This window comes from Copadichromis virginalis, linkage group LG6 (assembly GCF_057382275.1).
Source record: "Copadichromis virginalis isolate Kocher_CV1m ecotype Utaka linkage group LG6, C_Virginalis_male_GT1.1, whole genome shotgun sequence".
NCBI lineage: Eukaryota > Metazoa > Chordata > Actinopteri > Cichliformes > Cichlidae > Copadichromis > Copadichromis virginalis.
The window spans coordinates 6,583,523-6,606,576 of NC_140623.1; the positions used below are offsets into that span (position 1 = coordinate 6,583,523).

General features: G+C 39.8%; 2 long non-coding RNA genes across 2 annotated transcripts; both read right to left on the reverse strand.

Annotated features, from left to right (window-relative positions):
- Positions 1-2,034: 2,034 nt before the first annotated feature.
- On the reverse strand, positions 2,035-3,026 carry LOC146707055 (uncharacterized). Its single transcript, XR_014921050.1, has 3 exons — positions 2,976-3,026; positions 2,392-2,617; positions 2,035-2,056 (listed from the first exon to the last, which is right to left on the reverse strand). It is a non-coding gene; the product is annotated as an uncharacterized LOC146707055 (long non-coding RNA).
- Positions 3,027-5,921: 2,895 nt separating this feature from the next.
- LOC146707056 (uncharacterized) lies at positions 5,922-6,913 on the reverse strand. Its single transcript, XR_014921051.1, has 3 exons — positions 6,863-6,913; positions 6,279-6,504; positions 5,922-5,943 (listed from the first exon to the last, which is right to left on the reverse strand). It is a non-coding gene; the product is annotated as an uncharacterized LOC146707056 (long non-coding RNA).
- Positions 6,914-23,054: the final 16,141 nt, after the last annotated feature.

Here is a 23,054-nt window from a genome sequence, read left to right on the forward strand (position 1 = left end):
GTTTGCTAAAAGCAAAGTGGCTTACAAACCAGTGGCACAGGTATTTATTGAAATCATGAGGGACATTCAAAAAACTTCAAATGATCCAATCACAGAAGCCAACAGGGGAGGGACTGTCACAAAGTAACCAGTGAAGTTACAATGCAATAAACAGTACTCAACACCTTTTTTCCCTTGAGTAGTTAAAACCTTTATTCAGCAGTACACTAATTTTCATAGCTGTTGTCCACACCCTTGGCTTTGCCAAAAGACACAATTCAATCTTTTGTCTCAGTCTAACCTTTTCAACAGTGTCACTTGCCCCCCCTTGCTTGCCCTTCACACATGAAAACAAAAGACAGCCATTGATAGTCTCTGCCACCAACTGTCTCACCACACCTAATTCTGAATTAACAATTACTCAAAGTGACCTAAAACTTTTGGGTCACTTTAGGTCACAGTCCCAGTGGGTGACAGCATATAAAAGTAAGAAAGCTTAGCAAGTACCTGATGCTGTCAAATCATAAGAAATTAGCAGAAATATCGTAAAACCAAAACAGTCAAATGAAAAAGCAGCATAAGCCAAAGTTCCTTCAGAAGTACAGTATCAGAGAATGGTGAAAGACTGTTGGAATAATTGGCAGTGGATTTTATCGTGTGGTCTCTGTGTTTTTCTGTCAGTTAATCAGGCTGAATCTGCCAAACTGCTAGATCATTGAAAGGCCCACAACGAATAGACACAACGAAGGTTAAATCAATTTGGTAGCAAAAGACTGTTATTTAGCATCTTCATTGATGTCAATGACAAACAAAGAAGAATAGTTCATTCTGGTGAAAAACCAGCACGAGTTATCTACACAAATCTTCCATAGCTCTAAGGATTAACGGCAAGTCTTGTTCCTTACTGTTCATATTGAGCTTCTGTTTAATACATTGGCAGTGCAATAGCATAGTGTTTAGGTTTATATCAACAAAATACAGGAATCTTAATAGAACAACTAGAGAATGAGAAGAATACATAAATATGAAAAAATATATTTCAGCTTCTCCTCTCTGTTGTGTTGCAACATAGCCATTCGACATGGAAAAGGAAGTAGCTTTCAAGAAAGAGAAAGCTTGAAAAACTTACAAACACTGACAATCAACTAGTGTACAGCTTTCAAGTGTAATTTATACATTTTAATAGTAATGTCTTTAAAACTATCAGTGACATTGAAAGGAGTTATTAGTTATTATCAAAACATCAAATTGTTCATAAAACATAAGTTCGCTTTTTTTTATTTTAAAGCCAAAATGACACCAGTGACACCACTAGTGTTTTATAAATCTTGATTCATAAACAATTATGTTAGAAACTTATTTCCTATTCACAATACTTGTTATTATTAAACATTTAATGTGAAAAAGTTTCATCCTCCTCTTAGTCTTCATACATCTCTTTTTTTTAAACTTGTAGAGTTGTAGAATTTAAACTAATAACACATATACCATAAGGATGAATAAACAGTCAAAGAAAACCAAAATTTAAAACAGGAACATTTATTATAAAATATTTACACATCTGTCACAACTCTTTGTCTGTCTGACTGGAGTCCTCTGTCACATATGTACAAAACAAACCAAAACAATATTTTTCACAGTTGAGTATTCACAGTATTTATAAAGCAATTGTAAAAGAATTGAGTAGTTAAAATCTTTATTCAGCAGTACACTAATTTCCATAGCTGTTGTCCACACCCTTGGCCTTGCCAAAAGATGGCCTTGCCAAAAGAAACCAAGGTGAGACTCAGTCTCACCTTACAACTTATTCATTTCAACAGTGTGACCTCAAGTTTGCCCCCCCCCCCCCCCCCCCCTTGCTTCCCCTTCACACATGAAAACAAAAGACAGCCATTGATAGTCTTTACCACTAACTGTCTCACCACACCTATTTCTGAATTAAAAATTACCCAAAGTGACCTAAAACATGCCACTTTGGGTCAAATGTGAAAAAATATATTAATCTAAGAAAACTTAGCATTATTATAAAACATCTGTCACAAGTCTTCGTCTGTCTGAGTGGTGGCCTCTGTCACATCTGAACAAAACAAAAACAAATAATATTTTTTGACAGTTAGTATTTATAAACAACTTTAACAAATATACATGGGTAAAACAGACATTTGCATATATCTAATCCTTATAAAATCACAAATGAAGAAAACAAAACATGATACTAATCATGGATTTAATATTTTCTCCAAATGATTTATCATAAACTAAAATAAATAATTCGCATTCATGTTTATTTGTATGTAGACAGTCGTTCAATAGTAATTCATAGAGTATTTTTTCTAAGTCCCATTTCTTAAAATAAGACACTGAAGCCAACATTCACTGTTTATACCATCCAAACAATACATTAAGACTTACCATCACGTGCGAATGTAATCGAAGCTTGCAATGCATCCAGCTCCTGGGCAGTGTTATTCAGCATTTCTTTTTCAGCATCCAGCTGTTCTTTTAAAACAGAAATCTTTCTTTCGGCTGCACGCCTGAGCCGCACCTGCCGAACCAAGAGGTCCATTGCCTTGGCATGAAGTTGCAAGCACCTTGTATATAGATCCTCTCTGCTGACCCCTGGGTCCAAGCAGGCATACTGAAATTACAAAATATTTTGGATCATAACAAAATTAGAAAACAGTTATTCGCTTCAATCTATGCTGCCGCTACAATGTAATGTTTGTAGTGCCAGATCACAACAACAGCTGTATAAAAGTCTCAGCTTAACCTTGTGCCATCCTTTAAAAAACTTACGTTGATCACCCTGGGGACCCAAAAAGGCCCCAGTATGGCACAAGGGTTAACAGTGACTTATATGAAAGAGCAAACAAACAAACAAACAAACACAAGAAACACTAAACACAGCATCCTGCCCAGCTCTGTAACAGGTAATGTAGCGTAAAAACAAATTTTTCTACACTATAAATAAAATTTAAGAAATATTTGTTACTTACAGTTGATAGTTGAAATTCTTGACGCAATGATTCAACTTCAGGATCATTAATCACAGCAAACTTCGTTGGGGAAGCATATGCCATTCTCTATTTATGATAAAGTATGAGGTTAATTAGTTACATTTTACACAACATTCAAACAATATACAAACATGAGAGCATCAAAGAGACTTTACTTACACATAAACATGTAGTTAGTTCACAATAATGATCAGTAATGCAATTACATTCATTCAAAAAACACAAAACATATATATAAATGGTAAATGGCCTGTATTTCTATATCGCTTTACTAGTCCCTAAGGACCCCAAAGCGCTTTACACATCCAGAATGAAGGTGTAAATTAGTCAATGTATGACATTAAGATAATGCTCACCAACTCTTGCTGTCTGCTGCTCAAATTTGCTTAAAGAAAAGGATTGAACGCACAACAAATCACAGCTATGTGAAAAATTACAATTATCCTCTTACGCTCTATAGCCACCAGTACTGTGGCTCAAGAGTTATGCAAAAACCTCCATGCAAATATCACGTAGTATCCACAGAAGCCTTATAATTTTAGCTAAATGGTCATATAAACCATTTCTAAAACTACCAAAGACAGCAGAAACAAGCATGATTGAAATAGCAGTTACTAAACTGCTTAAAATCTGCTAAACACACATAAACCAGCCAAAAATGTTCCACACTTCATGTATTTCATTATATTCATGTTGTGCTTTACTTGTAATAAGAAATCAGTGGCTAATTACCCGGCCTAGCTTTCACAGATTTCAGTCTTTCAAAAAAGACCACAAAATGGCTTAATGGCCCAAATTCACTAAAACAGAAAACCAAACCAAAGACTTTTCACCGGTACCCCTCCCACAAACAATAAAAAAATAACTTAAATACAAAGTAAATTCTGTTACTGAAATTTAAAATGTGGTTTTACACCAAAAATAAAATTCAATTTACAACAAATAAAACTTACCAAGAATTGCACAAGGGCAGGGTTTTTCAAAAATAATCTCTTGTGATGTTTGTTATAGTGGTCTAAAATAATGTCCTCGAATCCTCAGAATGTTAAAATCCAAAGCTCTCCTCTTCTCGTTTGCTAAAAGCAAAGTGGCTTACAAACCAGTGGCACAGGTATTTATTGAAATCATGAGGGACATTCAAAAAACTTCAAATGATCTTTTGTCTCAGTCTAACCTTTTCAACAGTGTCACTTGCCCCCCCCCCCCCTTGCTTGCCCTTCACACATGAAAACAAAAGACAGCCATTGATAGTCTCTGCCACCAACTGTCTCACCACACCTAATTCTGAATTAACAATTACTCAAAGTGACCTAAAACTTTTGGGTCACTTTAGGTCACAGTCCCAGTGGGTGACAGCATATAAAAGTAAGAAAGCTTAGCAAGTACCTGATGCTGTCAAATCATAAGAAATTAGCAGAAATATCGTAAAACCAAAACAGTCAAATGAAAAAGCAGCATAAGCCAAAGTTCCTTCAGAAGTACAGTATCAGAGAATGGTGAAAGACTGTTGGAATAATTGGCAGTGGATTTTATCGTGTGGTCTCTGTGTTTTTCTGTCAGTTAATCAGGCTGAATCTGCCAAACTGCTAGATCATTGAAAGGCCCACAACGAATAGACACAACGAAGGTTAAATCAATTTGGTAGCAAAAGACTGTTATTTAGCATCTTCATTGATGTCAATGACAAACAAAGAAGAATAGTTCATTCTGGTGAAAAACCAGCACGAGTTATCTACACAAATCTTCCATAGCTCTAAGGATTAACGGCAAGTCTTGTTCCTTACTGTTCATATTGAGCTTCTGTTTAATACATTGGCAGTGCAATAGCATAGTGTTTAGGTTTATATCAACAAAATACAGGAATCTTAATAGAACAACTAGAGAATGAGAAGAATACATAAATATGAAAAAATATATTTCAGCTTCTCCTCTCTGTTGTGTTGCAACATAGCCATTCGACATGGAAAAGGAAGTAGCTTTCAAGAAAGAGAAAGCTTGAAAAACTTACAAACACTGACAATCAACTAGTGTACAGCTTTCAAGTGTAATTTATACATTTTAATAGTAATGTCTTTAAAACTATCAGTGACATTGAAAGGAGTTATTAGTTATTATCAAAACATCAAATTGTTCATAAAACATAAGTTCGCTTTTTTTTATTTTAAAGCCAAAATGACACCAGTGACACCACTAGTGTTTTATAAATCTTGATTCATAAACAATTATGTTAGAAACTTATTTCCTATTCACAATACTTGTTATTATTAAACATTTAATGTGAAAAAGTTTCATCCTCCTCTTAGTCTTCATACATCTCTTTTTTTTAAACTTGTAGAGTTGTAGAATTTAAACTAATAACACATATACCATAAGGATGAATAAACAGTCAAAGAAAACCAAAATTTAAAACAGGAACATTTATTATAAAATATTTACACATCTGTCACAACTCTTTGTCTGTCTGACTGGAGTCCTCTGTCACATATGTACAAAACAAACCAAAACAATATTTTTCACAGTTGAGTATTCACAGTATTTATAAAGCAATTGTAAAAGAATTGAGTAGTTAAAATCTTTATTCAGCAGTACACTAATTTCCATAGCTGTTGTCCACACCCTTGGCCTTGCCAAAAGATGGCCTTGCCAAAAGAAACCAAGGTGAGACTCAGTCTCACCTTACAACTTATTCATTTCAACAGTGTGACCTCAAGTTTGCCCCCCCCCCCTTGCTTCCCCTTCACACATGAAAACAAAAGACAGCCATTGATAGTCTTTACCACTAACTGTCTCACCACACCTATTTCTGAATTAAAAATTACCCAAAGTGACCTAAAACATGCCACTTTGGGTCAAATGTGAAAAAATATATTAATCTAAGAAAACTTAGCATTATTATAAAACATCTGTCACAAGTCTTCGTCTGTCTGAGTGGTGGCCTCTGTCACATCTGAACAAAACAAAAACAAATAATATTTTTTGACAGTTAGTATTTATAAACAACTTTAACAAATATACATGGGTAAAACAGACATTTGCATATATCTAATCCTTATAAAATCACAAATGAAGAAAACAAAACATGATACTAATCATGGATTTAATATTTTCTCCAAATGATTTATCATAAACTAAAATAAATAATTCGCATTCATGTTTATTTGTATGTAGACAGTCGTTCAATAGTAATTCATAGAGTATTTTTTCTAAGTCCCATTTCTTAAAATAAGACACTGAAGCCAACATTCACTGTTTATACCATCCAAACAATACATTAAGACTTACCATCACGTGCGAATGTAATCGAAGCTTGCAATGCATCCAGCTCCTGGGCAGTGTTATTCAGCATTTCTTTTTCAGCATCCAGCTGTTCTTTTAAAACAGAAATCTTTCTTTCGGCTGCACGCCTGAGCCGCACCTGCCGAACCAAGAGGTCCATTGCCTTGGCATGAAGTTGCAAGCACCTTGTATATAGATCCTCTCTGCTGACCCCTGGGTCCAAGCAGGCATACTGAAATTACAAAATATTTTGGATCATAACAAAATTAGAAAACAGTTATTCGCTTCAATCTATGCTGCCGCTACAATGTAATGTTTGTAGTGCCAGATCACAACAACAGCTGTATAAAAGTCTCAGCTTAACCTTGTGCCATCCTTTAAAAAACTTACGTTGATCACCCTGGGGACCCAAAAAGGCCCCAGTATGGCACAAGGGTTAACAGTGACTTATATGAAAGAGCAAACAAACAAACAAACAAACACAAGAAACACTAAACACAGCATCCTGCCCAGCTCTGTAACAGGTAATGTAGCGTAAAAACAAATTTTTCTACACTATAAATAAAATTTAAGAAATATTTGTTACTTACAGTTGATAGTTGAAATTCTTGACGCAATGATTCAACTTCAGGATCATTAATCACAGCAAACTTCGTTGGGGAAGCATATGCCATTCTCTATTTATGATAAAGTATGAGGTTAATTAGTTACATTTTACACAACATTCAAACAATATACAAACATGAGAGCATCAAAGAGACTTTACTTACACATAAACATGTAGTTAGTTCACAATAATGATCAGTAATGCAATTACATTCATTCAAAAAACACAAAACATATATATAAATGGTAAATGGCCTGTATTTCTATATCGCTTTACTAGTCCCTAAGGACCCCAAAGCGCTTTACACATCCAGAATGAAGGTGTAAATTAGTCAATGTATGACATTAAGATAATGCTCACCAACTCTTGCTGTCTGCTGCTCAAATTTGCTTAAAGAAAAGGATTGAACGCACAACAAATCACAGCTATGTGAAAAATTACAATTATCCTCTTACGCTCTATAGCCACCAGTACTGTGGCTCAAGAGTTATGCAAAAACCTCCATGCAAATATCACGTAGTATCCACAGAAGCCTTATAATTTTAGCTAAATGGTCATATAAACCATTTCTAAAACTACCAAAGACAGCAGAAACAAGCATGATTGAAATAGCAGTTACTAAACTGCTTAAAATCTGCTAAACACACATAAACCAGCCAAAAATGTTCCACACTTCATGTATTTCATTATATTCATGTTGTGCTTTACTTGTAATAAGAAATCAGTGGCTAATTACCCGGCCTAGCTTTCACAGATTTCAGTCTTTCAAAAAAGACCACAAAATGGCTTAATGGCCCAAATTCACTAAAACAGAAAACCAAACCAAAGACTTTTCACCGGTACCCCTCCCACAAACAATAAAAAAATAACTTAAATACAAAGTAAATTCTGTTACTGAAATTTAAAATGTGGTTTTACACCAAAAATAAAATTCAATTTACAACAAATAAAACTTACCAAGAATTGCACAAGGGCAGGGTTTTTCAAAAATAATCTCTTGTGATGTTTGTTATAGTGGTCTAAAATAATGTCCTCGAATCCTCAGAATGTTAAAATCCAAAGCTCTCCTCTTCTCGTTTGCTAAAAGCAAAGTGGCTTACAAACCAGTGGCACAGGTATTTATTGAAATCATGAGGGACATTCAAAAAACTTCAAATGATCTTTTGTCTCAGTCTAACCTTTTCAACAGTGTCACTTGCCCCCCCCCCGTTCAGGGAAACGGGGTTGTCATGGTGGCACGTGGAGTTTCAATCACTCGCCAAAAAGCAGTAATCTGCTGTCACTCAAAATCAAAATGTCCAATATGTCCCAAAGGTCGCAGGCGTGATGAGACTCGAGCTCGGAAATGTTTGTTATGCCATTTGTCAGTAATGGTTAGAGTGCCACCTAGTGGAACGACTATAATCATGATTGAATGAGATGAAATGTTAGCTGGTGGTTGAATGCATGAATTCCATCAATGTGACATGAGATCGGAGGTGCTGGTTGTAGGTGTTGGGCGTAGCTCGACGCGATGGGGTGCGAGGGCCCTCATAACGCTGCTTGCAGCTTTAATTAGGGCCCGAGCACTGACAGTGCGAAGGCCCTATTGTAATTGCTCTGTTTATTATTATTATTATTATTATTATTATTATTATTATTATTATTCCGGCAAATGAATTGGCCTTTTGAGGGCCTAAACATGCTCGAAAACTCATGAAATTTTGTACACGCGTCAGGTCTGGTGAAAATTTACGTATTTTAATGTTCCCAGACATGGCCAGGGAAAATTAGCTCAGTAGCGCCACCTAGAAAAATGAAAAACGCGAGCCCCCGGTATGGGTATGACCTACACATTTGAAAGTCGGTACACCTATATAACGTTCAGAGTCGAACAAAAAAGTCTAATATGGCAATGTCCTAAACCCAACAGGAAGTCCGCCATTTTGGATTGAAGGTGACATTTTGGGTCTGATTTTACCGTTTCCATGCCTTGTACTTTAACGAACTCCTCCTTGGGATTTGGTCCTATAAACTTCAAATTTGGACAGTGTCAACTACACCCTTGTGCCATGTTAAATTGCGGAGCTTTTGAGTTTTCACAATACTATGAGGCCGTGGCGCCATGGCGAATTTCGATGACTCGCCATGAAAATCTTATTGCCTCTCATTCTGTCATACATGTTCCGATCTGGACCAAAGAGCACACATATGATAAGGCTCCACCCCTGAACATATTTCAACTGCCATATTTGACATCAAGGACAGCGCCACCTAGTGGGAACAGGAAATGTCATGTTTTACACTTTGGGGTACAGTATAGTGATGGGTGACATCTGCAGCCTCAAATTTCTCCAGGAAAGCCTTAAGGAGTTGGTCTTGGGTTACAGTGAAAACTGTGAGTTTTCGCAAAAGGGTGTGACCCCAGCAGCATGGCGAACTTTGATGTCACGCCATGAAGAAACAAATTAGTATAACTCAATGAAATCCAGTCTGATCAGTACCAGACTTTACAGGCATGATGTCAGACCCGCCCTGAACAGATTGATGTGCCCATTGTCGGAAATACGGACAGCGCCACCTAGTGGCAACAGGAAATGTCATGGCTTTAACTTTGTTGTACTGATTTTCACAGGTTGATCGTGGCCACCTCAAAAGCGATGAATATCACCATCAGTCCCTCGTGATGCTTCAGTGCAAAAATTGTGACTTTAAACTGAACGGCGCACCCTGGTGGCAACGCGGTTCATCATGAAAGATGAAGTGGCTTTTGAGGGGCTTGGAAAGTTTATAGAGGCTTGAAATTTGGCACACACCTCCAAATGGATGAAGGCATTGTTGTTATGTAACCATTTTCCTTGAATAGCGCAAAATGGCTCCACAGCGCCCCCTACAATATTTCAAAACATCAGCCCCTGCTCTGTGTTTCATCTATGAGTCTGACACTTGGTAAGCTTGTGTAAGATATCAAGATGTACAAAAAAGTCTCTTGGAGCAATATCCCAAATCCAACAGGAAGTCAGCCATTTTAAAATTAATGTGCAATTTTGATGACATTTTCCCCTCTTTTCAGGCGTCATACTTTGACGAACTCCTCCAAGGGATTTCATCATATTGAAGCATTCTTCAGTGTGTGGAATCCAAAGACCTTTGTGTTGTTAAATTGCGAAGCTTTTTACGTCCAGGGAAACGGGGTGGTTATGGCGGCACTTAGAGTTTGAATCACTCGCCAAAAAGCAGTAATCTGCTGTCACTCAAAAACACAATGTCCAATCTCTCCCAAACGTCTCAGGTGTGATGAGACTCGAGATTGGAAGTGTTTGTTATGCCATTTGTACATAATGGTTAGAGCGCCACCTAGTGGAACGACTAACTAATCATGAATGAATGAGTTGAAATGTTAGCTGGTGGTTAAATGCATGAATTCCATCAATGTGACATCAGATCGGACGTGCTGGTTTTAGGTGTTGGGCGTGGCTCGACGTGCCGGGGGTGCGAGGGCCCTCATAACGCTGCTTGCAGCTTTAATTATTATTATTATTATTATTCCGGCAAATGAATTGGCCGTTTGAGGGCCTAAACATGCTCGAAAACTCATGAAATTTTGCACACGCGTCAGGTCTGGTGAAAATTTACGTATTTTAATGTTCTCAGACATGGCCAGGGAAAATTAGCTCAGTAGCGCCACCTAGAAAAATGAAAAACGCGAGCCCCCGGTATGGGTATGGCCTACAAGTTTGAAAGTCGGTACACCTATATAACGTTCAGAGTCGAACAAAAAAGTCTATTATGGCAATGTCCTAAACCCAACAGGAAGTCCGCCATTTTGGATTGAAGGTGAGATTTTGGGTCTGATTTTACCGTTTCCATGCCTTGTACTTTAACGAACTCCTCCTTGGGATTTGGTCCTATAAACTTCAAATTTGGACAGTGTCAACTACACCCTTGTGCCATGTTAAATTGCGGAGCTTTTGAGTTTTCACAATACTATGAGGCCGTGGCGCCATGGCGAATTTCGATGACTCGCCATGAAAATCTTATTGCCTCTCATTTTGTCATACATTTTCTGACCTTGACCAAAGTGAACACATATGATAAGGCTCCACCCCTGAACATATTTCAACTGCCATATTTGACCTCAAGGACAGCGCCACCTAGTGGGAACAGGAAATGTTATGTTTTACACTTTGGGGTACAGTATAGTGATGGGTGACATCTGCAGCCTCAAATTTCTCCAGAAAAGCCTTAAGGAGTTGGTCTTGGGTTACAGTGAAAACTGTGAGTTTTCGCGAAAGGGTGTGACCCCAGCAGCATGGCGAACTTTGATGTCACGCCATGAAGAAACAAATTAGTATAACTCAATGAAATCCAGTCTGATCAGTACCAGACTTTACAGGCATGATGTCAGACCCGCCCTGAACAGATTGATGTGCCCATTGTCGGAAATACGGACAGCGCCACCTAGTGGCAACAGGAAATGTCATGGCTTTAATTTTGTTGTACTGGTTTTCACAGGTTCATCGTGGCCACCTCAAAAGCGGTGAATATCACCATCAGTCCCTCGTGATGCTTCAGTGCAAAAATTGTGACTTTAAACTGAACGGCGCACCCTGGTGGCAACGCTGTTCACCATGAAAGATGAAGTGGCTTTTGAGGGTCTTGGCAAGTTTATAGAGGCTTGAAATTTGGCACACACCTCCAATGTGACGAAGGCTTTGTTGTCATGTGATCATTTTCATTGAATTGCGAGAAATGACTCCACAGCGCCCCCTACAAAATTTCAAATCATTAGCCCCAGCTCTGTGTTTTATGTATGAGTCTGAAACCTGGTAAGCTTATAGGAGATATCAAGATGTACAAAAAAGTCTCTTGGAGCAATATCCCAAATCCAACAGGAAGTAAACCATTTTAAAATTAATGTGCAATTTTGGCAACATTTTCCCCTCTTTTCAGGCACCGTACTTTGACGAACTCCTCCAAGGGATTTGATCAGATTGGACCGATCTGCAGTTTGTGGAATCTAAAGACCTTTGTGTTGTTAAATTGCGAAGCTTTGTACATTCAGGGAAACGGGGTGGTTATGGCGGCACGTGGAGTTTCAATCACTCACCAAAAAGCAGTAATCTGCTGTCACTCAAAATCAAAATGTTCAATCTCTCCCAAAGGTCGCAGGCGTGATGAGACTCGAGCTAGGAAATGTTTGTTATGCCATTTGTCAGTAATGGTTAGAGCGCCACCTAGTGGAACGACTAACTAATCATGAATGAATGAGTTGAAATGTTAGCTGGTGGTTGAATGCATGAATTCCATCAATGTGACATCAGATCGGACGTGCTGGTTTCAGGTGTTGGGCATGGCTCGACGTGACGGGGTGCGAGGGCCCTCATAACGCTGCTTGCAGCTTTAATTAGGGCCCGAGCACCGAGAGTGCGAAGGCCCTATTGTATCTGCTCCGTTTCTTATTATTATTATTATTATTAGGGCCCGAGCACTGAGAGTGCGAAGGCCCTATTGTATCTGCTCCGTTTCTTATTATTATTATTATTATTATTATTATTATTATTATTATTATTATTATTATTCACCCCAAACAAGGGCCTTTTTGAGGGCCTAAACATGCTCAAAAACTCATGAAATTTTGCACACATGCCAGGTCTGGTGAAAAATTTTGTATTTTAATGGTTTTACATATGAGCACTGGGAAATGGCTCTACAGCGCCACCTATGCCTTGTTAAATGCAGCCCTACGACCACATCGTTTGAGCTACATGTATGAAATTTGGCACAAATGTGTATCATGCCAAGACGAACAAAAAAGTCTGTGGGCCCATTGACGCAAACCCAACAGGAAGTCCGCCATTTGGAAGAGAAGGTGACATTTTGGCTCTAATTTTGCCATTTCCATGCCTCGAACTTTTGCGAACTCCTCCTTGGGGTTTCATTTCATAACCTTCAAATTTGGACAGTGTCAACTACACCCTTGTGCCATGTTAAATTGCGGAGCTTTTGAGTTTTCACAATACTATGAGGCCGTGGCGCCATGGCGAATTTCGATGACTCGCCATGAAAATCTTATTGCCTCTCATTTTGTCATACATTTTCTGACCTTGACCAAAGTGAACACATATGATAAGGCTCCACCCCTGAACATATTTCAACTGCCATATTTGACACCAGGGACAGCGCCACCTAGTGGGAACAGGAAATGTCATGTTTTACACTTTGGGGTACAGTATTGTGATGGGTGACATCTGCAGCCTCAAATTTCTCCAGGAAAGCCTTAAGGAGTTGGTCTTGGGTTACAGTGAAAACTGTGACTTTTCACGAAAGGGTGTGACCCCAGCAGCATGGCGAACTTTGATGTCACGCCATGAAGAAACAAATTAGTATAACTCAATGAAATCCAGTCTGATCAGTACCAGACTTTACAGGCATGATGTCAGACCCGCCCTGAACAGATTGATATGCCCATTGTCGGAAATACGGACAGCGCCACCTAGTGGCAACAGGAAATGTCATGGCTTTAACTTTGTTGTACTGATTTTCACAGGTTCATCGTGGCCACCTCAAAAGCGGTGAATATCACCATCAGTCCCTCGTGATGCTTCAGTGCAAAAATTGTGACTTTAAACTGAACGGCGCACCCTGGTGGCAACGCGGTTCATCATGAAAGATGAAGTGGCTTTTGAGGGGCTTGGAAAGTTTATAGAGGCTTTAAATTTGGCACACACCTCCAAATGGATGAAGGCATTGTTGTTATGTAACCATTTTCCTTGAATAGCGCAAAATGGCTCCACAGCGCCCCCTACAATATTTCAAAACATCAGCCCCTGCTCTGTGTTTCATCTATGAGTCTGACACTTGGTAAGCTTGTGTAAGATATCAAGATGTACAAAAAGGTCTCTTGGAGCAATATCCCAAATCCAACAGGAAGTCAGCCATTTTAAAATTAATGTGTAATTTTGATGACATTTTCCCCCCTTTTCAGGCCTCATACTTTGACGAACTCCTCCAAGGGATTTCATCATATTGAAGCATTCTTCAGTGTGTAGAATCTAAAGACCTTTGTGATGTTAAATTGCGAAGCTTTTTCCGTTCAGGGAAACGGGGTGGTCATGGCGGCACGTAGAGTTTCAATCACTCGCAAAAAGCAGTAATCTGCTGTCACTAAAAAACACAATGTCCAATCTCTCCCAAAGGTCGCAGGAGTGATGAGACTCGAGCTTGGAAATGTTTGTTATGCTATTTGTCAATAATGGTTAGAGCGCCACCTAGTGGCATGACTATAATCCTGGTTGAATAAGATGAAATGTTAGCTGGTGATTAAAAGCATGAAATCCATCAATGTGACATCACATCGGACGTGCCGGTTTGAGGTGTTGGCAGTGGCTCGACGTGCCGGGGGTGCGAGGGCCCTCATAACGCTGCTTGCAGCTTTAATTATTATTATTATTATTCACCCCAAACAAGGGCCTTTTTGAGGGCCTAAACATGCTCAAAAACTCATGAAATTTTGCACACATGCCAGGTCTGGTGAAAAATTTTGTATTTTAATGGTTTTACATATGAGCACTGGGAAATGGCTCTACAGCGCCACCTATGCCTTGTTAAATGCAGCCCTACGACCACATCGTTTGAGCTACATGTATGAAATTTGGCACACATGTGTATCATGCCAAGACGAACAAAAAAGTCTGTGGGCCCATTGACGCAAACCCAACAGGAAGTCCGCCATTTGGAAGAGAAGGTGACATTTTGGCTCTAATTTTGCCATTTCCATGCCTCGAACTTTTGCGAACTCCTCCTTGGGGTTTCATTTCATAACCTTCAAATTTGGACAGTGTCAACTACACCCTTGTGCCATGTTAAATTGCGGAGCTTTTGAGTTTTCACAATACTATGAGGCCGTGGCGCCATGGCGAATTTCGATGACTCGCCATGAAAATCTTATTGCCTCTCATTCTGTCATACATGTTCCGATCTGGACCAAAGAGCACACATATGATAAGGCTCCACCCCTGAACATATTTCAACTGCCATATTTGACATCAAGGACAGCGCCACCTAGTGGGAACAGGAAATGTCATGTTTTACACTTTGGGGTACAGTATTGTGATGGGTGACATCTGCAGCCTCAAATTTCTCCAGGAAAGCCTTAAGGAGTTGGTCTTGGGTTACAGTGAAAACTGTGAGTTTTCGTGAAAGGGTGTGACCCCAGCAGCATGGCGAACTTTGATGTCACGCCATGAAGAAACAAATTAGTATAACTCAATGAAATCCAGTCTGATTAGTACCAGACTTTACAGGCATGATGTCACACCCGCCCTGAACAGATTGATGTGCCCATTGTCAGGAATATGAAGAGCGCCACCTAGTGGGAAGAGGAAATGTCATGTCTTACACTTTGTTGTACTGATTTTCACAGGTTCATAGTGGCCACCTCAAAAGCGGTGAATATCACCATCAGTCCTTGATGATGCTTTAGTGCAAAAATTGTGAGTTTAAACTGAACGGCGCACCCTGGTGGCAACGCTGTTCACCATGAAAAATGAAGTGGCTTTTGAGGGGCTTGGAAAGTTTATAGAGGCTTGAAATTTGGCGCACTCCTCCATTGTGCTTAAGGCTTTGTTGTTATGTGATCATTTTCATTGAATAGCGCAAAATGGCTCCACAGCGCCCCCTACAAAATTTCAAAACATCAGCCCCAGCTCTGTGTTTTATGTATGAGTCTGAAACCTGGTAAGCTTATAGGAGATATCAAGATGTACAAAAAAGTCTCTTGGAGCAATATCCCAAATCTAACAGGAAGTCAGCCATTTTAAAATGAATGTGTAATTTTTGTGACATTTTCCCCTCTTTCCAGGCACCGTTCTTTGACGAACTCCTCCAAGGGATTTCATCATATTGAAGCATTCTCCAGTGTGTGGAATCTAAAGACCTTTGTGATGTTAAATTGCGAAGCTTTTTACGTTCAGGGAAACGGGGTTGTCATGGTGGCACGTGGAGTTTCAATCACTCGCCAAAAAGCAGTAATCTGCTGTCACTCAAAATCTAAATGTCCAAATTCTCCCAAAGGTCGCAGGCGTGATGAGACTCGAGCTCGGAAATGTTTGTTATGCCATTTGTCAGTAATGGTTAGAGCGCCACCTAGTGGGACGACTATAATCATGATTGAATGAGATGAAATGTTAGCTGGTGGTTGAATGCATGAATTTCATCAATGTGACATCAGATCGGAGGTGCTGGTTGTAGGTGTTGGGCGTAGCTCGACGCGATGGGGTGCGAGGGCCCTCATAACGCTGCTTGCAGCTTTAATTATTATTATTATTCACCCCAAACAAGGGCCTTTTTGAGGGCCTAGACATGCTCAAAAACTCATGAAATTTTGCACACATGCCAGGTTTGGTGAAAAATTTTGTATTTTAATGGTTTTACATATGAGCACTGGGAAATGGCTCTACAGCGCCACCTATGCCTTGTTAAATGCAGCCCTACGACCACATCGTTTGAGCTACATGTATGAAATTTGGCACACATGTGTATCATGCCAAGACGAACAAAAAAGTCTGGGGGCCCATTGACGCAAACCCAACAGGAAGTCCGCCATTTGGAAGAGAAGGTGACATTTTGGCTCTAATTTTGCCATTTCCATGCCTCGAACTTTTGCGAACTCCTCCTTGGGATTTGGTTGTATAAGCTTCATCTTTGGTCAGTGTCAACTACACACCTGGGCCATGTTAAATTGCGGAGCTTTTGAGTTTTCACAATACTATGAGGCCGTGGCGCCATGGCGAATTTCGATGACTCGCCATGAAAATCTTATTGCCTCTCATTTTGTCATAGATTTTCTGACCTTGACCAAAGTGAACACATATGATAAGGCTCCACCCCTGAACATATTTCAACTGCCATATTTGACACCAGGGACAGCGCCACCTAGTGGGAACAGGAAATGTCATGTTTTACACTTTGGGGTACAGTATAGTGATGGGTGACACCTGCAGCCTCAAATTTCTCCAGGAAAGCCTTAAGGAGTTGGTCTTGGGTTACAGTGAAAACTGTGAGTTTTCGCAAAAGGGTGTGACCCCAGCAGCATGGCGAACTTTGATGTCACGCCATGAAGAAACAAATTAGTATAACTCAATGAAATCCAGTCTGTTCAGTACCAGACTTTACAGGCATGATGTCAGACCCGCCCTGAACAGATTGATGTGCCCATTGTCGGGAATACGTACAGCGCCACCTAGTGGCAACAGGAAATGTCATGGCTTTAATTTTGTTGTACTGATTTTCACAGGTTCATCGTGGCCACCTCAAAAGCGGTGAATATCAACATCAGTCCCTCGTGATGCTTCAGTGCAAAAATTGTGACTTTAAACTAAACGGCGCACCCTGGTGGCAACGCTGTTCACCATGAAAGATGAAGTGGCCTTTGAGGGGCTTGCAAGTTTATAGAGGCTTGAAATTTGGCCCACACCTCCAAATGGATGAAGGCTTTGTTGTCATGTGATCATTTTCATTGAATAGCGTGAAATTGCTCCACAGCGCCCCCTACAAAATTTCAAAACAACAGCCCCTGCTCTGTGTTTCATCTATGAGTCTGAAACCTGGTAAGCTTATGGAAAATATCAAGATGTACAAAAAAGTCTCTTGGAGCAATATCCCAAATCCAACAGGAAGTCAGCCATTTTAAAATTAATGTGCAATTTTGGCGACATTTTCCCCTCTTTTCAGGCTTCATACTTTGACGAACTCCTCCAAGGGATTTCATCATATTGAACCATTCTCCAGTGTGTGGAATCTAAAGACCTTTGTGATGTTAAATTGCGAAGCTTTTTACGTTCAAGGAAACGGGGTGGTCATGGCGGCACGTGGAGTTTCAATCACTGGCCAAAAAGCAGTAATATGCTGTCACTCAAAGACACAAAGTCCAATCTCTCCCAAAGGTCGCAGGCGTGATGAGACTCGAGCTCGGAAATGTTTGTTATGCCCTTTGTCTATAATGGTTAGAGCGCCACCTAGTGGGACGACTATACTCATGGTTGAACCAAATGAAATGTTAGCTGGTGGTTAAATGCATGAATTCCATCAATGTGACATCACATCGGACGTGCTGGTTTTAGGTGTTGGGCGTGGCTCGACACGCCAGGGTGCGAGGGCCCTCATAACGCTGCTTGCAGCTTTAATTATTATTATTATTCAGGCAAAACAAGGGCCTTTTTGAGGGCCTAAACATGGTCAAAAACTCATGAAATTTTGCACACATGCCAGGTCTGGTGAAAAATTTTGTATTTTAATGGTTTTACATATGAGCACTGGGAAATGGCTTTAAAGCGCCACCCATGCCTTGTTAAATGCAGCCCTACGACCACATCGTTTGAGCTACATGTATGAAATCTGGCACACATGTGTATCATGCCAAGACGAACAAAAAAGTCTGTGGGCCCATTGACGCAAACCCAACAGGAAGTCCGCCATTTGGACGTGAAGGTGACATTTTGGCTCTAATTTTGCCATTTCCATGCCTCGAACTTTTTCGAACTCCTCCTTGGGATTTGGTCGTATAAGCTTCATCTTTGGTCAGTGTCAACTACACACCGTGGCCATGTTGAATTGCGGAGCTTTTGAGTTTTCGTGATACAGTGAGGCCGTGGCGCCACGGCGAATTTCGATTACTCGCCATGAAAATCTTATTGCCGCTCATTCTGTCATACATTGTCCGATCTGGACCAAAGAGCACACATATGATAAGGCTCCACCCCTGAACATATTTCAACTGCCATATTTGACATCAAGGACAGCGCCACCTAGTGGGAACAGGAAATGTCATGTTTTACACTTTGGGGTACAGTATTGTGATGGGTGACATCTGCAGCCTCAAATTTCTCCAGGAAAGCCTTAAGGAGTTGGTCTTGGGTTACAGTGAAAACTGTGAGTTTTCGCGAAAGGGTGTGACCCCAGCAGCATGGCGAACTTTCATGTCTTGCCATGAAGAAACAAATTAGTATAACTCAATGAAATCCAGTCTGATCAGTACCAGACTTTACAGGCATGATGTCAGACCTGCCCTGAACAGATTGATGTGCCCATTGTCAGGAATACGCAGAGCGCCACCTAGTGGCAACAGGAAATGTCATGTCTTACACTTTGTTGTACTGATTTTCATAGGTTCATCGTGGACACCTCAAAAGCGGTGAATATCACCGTCTGGCCCTCATGATGCTTCAGTGAGAAAATTTTGACTTTAAACTGAACGGCGCACCCTAGTGGCAGTGCAGTTCACCATGAAAGATGAAGTGGCTTTTGAGGGGCTTGGAAAGTTTAAAAAGTCTTGAAATTTGGCCCACCCCTCCAATGTGATGAGTGCCATCGTGTTATGCGATCATTTTCTTTAAATAGTGCAAAATGGATCCACAGCGCCCCCTACAAAATTTCAAAACATCAGCCCCTGCTCTGTGTTTTATGTATGACTCTGAAAACCCGGTAAGCTTATGGAAGATGTACAAAAAAGTCTCTTGGAGCAATATCCCAAATCCAACAGGAAGTCAGCCATTTTAAAATTAATGTGTAATTTTGGCGACATTTTCTCCTCTTTTCAGGCACCGTACTTTGACGAACTCCTCCAAGGGATTTCATCAGATTGATGCGATCTCCTGTGTGTGGACTCTAAAGACCTTTGTTATGTTAGATTGTGAAGCTTTTTACATTCAGGGAAACGGGGTGGTCATGGTGGCACGTAGAGTTTCAATCACTCGCCAAAAAGCAGTAATCTGCTGTCACTCTAAAACACAATGTTCAATCTCTCCCAAAGGTCATAGGCGTGATGAGACTCGACCTCGGAAATGTTTGTTATGCCATTTGTCAGTAATGGTTAGAGCGCCACCTAGTGGGACGACTAACTAATCATGATTGAACGAGATGAAATGTTAGCTGGTGGTTGAATGCATGAATTCCATCAATGTGACATCAGATCGGACGTGCTGGTTCCGGTGTTGGGCGTGGCTCGACGCGCCGGGGGTGCGAGGGCCCTCATAACGCTGCTTGCAGCTTTAATTTATATTTTATTCCTTCCTAGTTAAATTTACACTTTTTAATTTTTCATATTTATTTCCTATCTTATTCATAGCCTTTTCCTTTTTTTTTCTTTAGGTCACGAGCAGTTGTCTAAGCATTTCACTGCATATCGTACTGTGTATGACTGTGTACGTGACAAATAAAATTTGAATTTGAATTTTATATTTGAACCTTAACATTAGTCATTACAACAAGTGTTTGTGAACTAAAAATCAAGAATGTGGGATGCTGTTTGTCCGTGATTTAAACAGCCCAGCGCTGCTCCCGACGAAGGGAAAACTAATCTTTCATTGTTACGCTGATGACCTGCAGCTTTATGTTCCTTTAACCATTGGAAATTGTGCTGAAGTCTCTAAACTAGAATCTTGTCTATCTGCAATTAAGGGCTGGCTATCTGATCATTTCTTGCTCCTAAATACTGATAAAACATAGTTGATGGTCATTGGGCCACACAAATTTCAGCACTTGTCCCAAAATTTCATCTTGAGAATTGATGACAGTGTCATAAATTGTAGGGACAAGGTAAAAAACTTTGGCGTGTGATTCGACATGGTGCTCTCTTTCGAGTCTCATGTAAAAGAGATAACAAAGACTGCCTTTTATCATTTGAGGAACATCAGCCAGAATCAGACAAGTTTTGTCAAACGACACTGCAGAGGTTCTTGTCCATGCATTTGTGTCCTCAAGCATTGATTATTGTAATGCTCTTCTTTCTGTGCTACCAAAGAAAATTTTCAGAGGTCTACAGATGGTGCAAATGCAGCTGCTCGCATTTTAACAAGAACTGGGAAATTTGAGCACATTAGCCCTGTTCTGAACTCTCTGCATTGGCTACCTTGTCAGGTTCGAGCATATTTTAAGATCCTGCTGCTCACCTACAAGGCTTTAAACGGATTGGCACCTTCATACCTCTCCGACCTTTTACATCTTTATGTTCCATCTCGTGCTCTCCGATCTCAGGACTCTGGCCTTCTAAAGGTTCCTAGAGCCAGAAAAAAAAGACAATTGGAGAGCTTTTTCTTTTCGTGCCCCGTTTCTGTGGAACAACCTCCCACATGATATTCGGCAGGCTGCTCTGTGGAGGTTTTTAAAACTAAGCTGAAGACACATTTGTTCACCCTATCTTACATGTCTTAATTCTATGACTTTTAGTTTTTTAAATTTTTACGGTATTTTAACTTGTATTGTGTCTTTTACCTGTATTACTATGTATCGCTTTTATTTTTTTTATCTCTTTAGTTTCAAATAGTTGTACAGCACTTTGTTTGAAAGCGCTTTATAAATAAAGTTATTATTATTATTATTATTATTATTATTAATTTTGTCACCCTGTTTTGATGCAGAATTCACTCGAAATCAGGCAAGAACTGGACTTATTTTTTATAATGTGTTCTTGTGAATTGATTGTGTATCGCATATGTTTGATTTGACTTTCTGCAAGACAACAGTCGTCCGCTGGCCAAAAAGGTTTTCCAAATACCTCCACGTGATCAAGCCTGGATTTAGAAAAGAATAGCAAAAAACATCTGCACCTCCTGCTTCAGATGCAATTTGTGTTTCTGTGTTCAGAGGCAGCGGCGAGAGGGGAGACCTCGGCTCATCCAGCTGGAGAGCCTGACCAGGAGGAGTCAAATATTAGCTCGGCTCTTCCAGGGCACCCTGCAGACTCGGCTGCTGGCAGTGGCGAGGGAGTGTGGCCGCCGCTGGGGTGACGTGAACGCCAAACTGGAGTCCATCACAGGTTGACTGCAGTTATGCGAGTCAGACCTTCTGAGGAGGGTTTCACTTTTCCATCTTCTTTAAAATTGACCCTTGTTTTCTCTCTCTCAGCTCCTTGTCTCAGAGTGGGAGGGATTTGAAGCACAAAGGGAGGAGCTTGTCGTTTGGTTGGCTGATATGGATGTCCATCTGAGTGAGGTTGACCAGCTGACAGGAAACACCTGTGAAAAACTGAAACAACTGCAGGTGTGGGCTTGTTTTGATATGACATATATTTGATATGATACATACGTCAGAGACATTGTCCTAAACTGGACTAACAAAGGACACACCGTAAGGCTTAAGTTCAGTATTTTTACTGAACATGCAAACATCTGCTGATGACAATGTGTTGATTTAAAAGTCTGTTATAAAGCTATTGCTATTTCTAAGGTTTTTATCACTTTCTCATGTTTTATTAATTAAACAATACATGTATTAATTGTTGTGTTATCTATAGATATAGTATTTATATATATTTATTTATAGTATAGCAAATATATTTAATTATTACTGTTTAAATGACTAATATGTGACATGTCTAAGTAGTGATGTTGTGCTGAGGGTTAAAATGCCTTTTTGTCTTTTGGTATATTTAAAAAAAAAAAGGTTCTTTGAAAAACCTTTAAAGGTTCTTCAAAGAACCTTTGTTTGAAAGGTTCTTTGTGGCACCAAAAAAGGTTCTTCTATGGCATCAGTCTAAAGAACCACTTTTGGTTCCAGCTGGCACCTTTATTTTTCTGAGTGTAGCCAAATAACAAAGTGGAACCTGACACCAAAGCAAAGACCACAGTGCTGGGTTATTAAAGATGAGCTTGGTATGTCAAAGGAGAAATCATCTGCTGTCAACAGATGGGAGCTGATGGATTACAGACACTCTTAGTGTAAATGAATCAGCTGCATCCAACTTCCTGTTGGACTGAGAATGAAAGTGAGCAGTGGGATGAAATCAACATGTGAAATACAAGGACAGAGAGAAGCAAGGGTTTCACTAGTTTGCAATGAATGCAGTGTGAAGTACTGATACCTCTTTGTTTTTCAGCCCTCCATCTAGATTGAAAGACGTGTTACCCCCAAAAATGAAACTTTTGTCCAAAAACAGAAAAGAAAAAGAAATCTGAAATGATGACATACTGGGAAAAGCCCAGTTAAAGTGTGATTCCCTAAATATTATTTTGAACATAAATATTTCCAGTCTCAGTCACAAAAAGCCAAAAAATGAAATCTGAACTTGAAGTTATCGTGCTGCATGCTTTGAATTCATGTGACGTTAGAGGAAATCATACGCACTTATTCAGCTGAATGAAAACACACCACAAACTTCAGGATAAAATAAAAATAATCATGACAAATAATCCTGATTT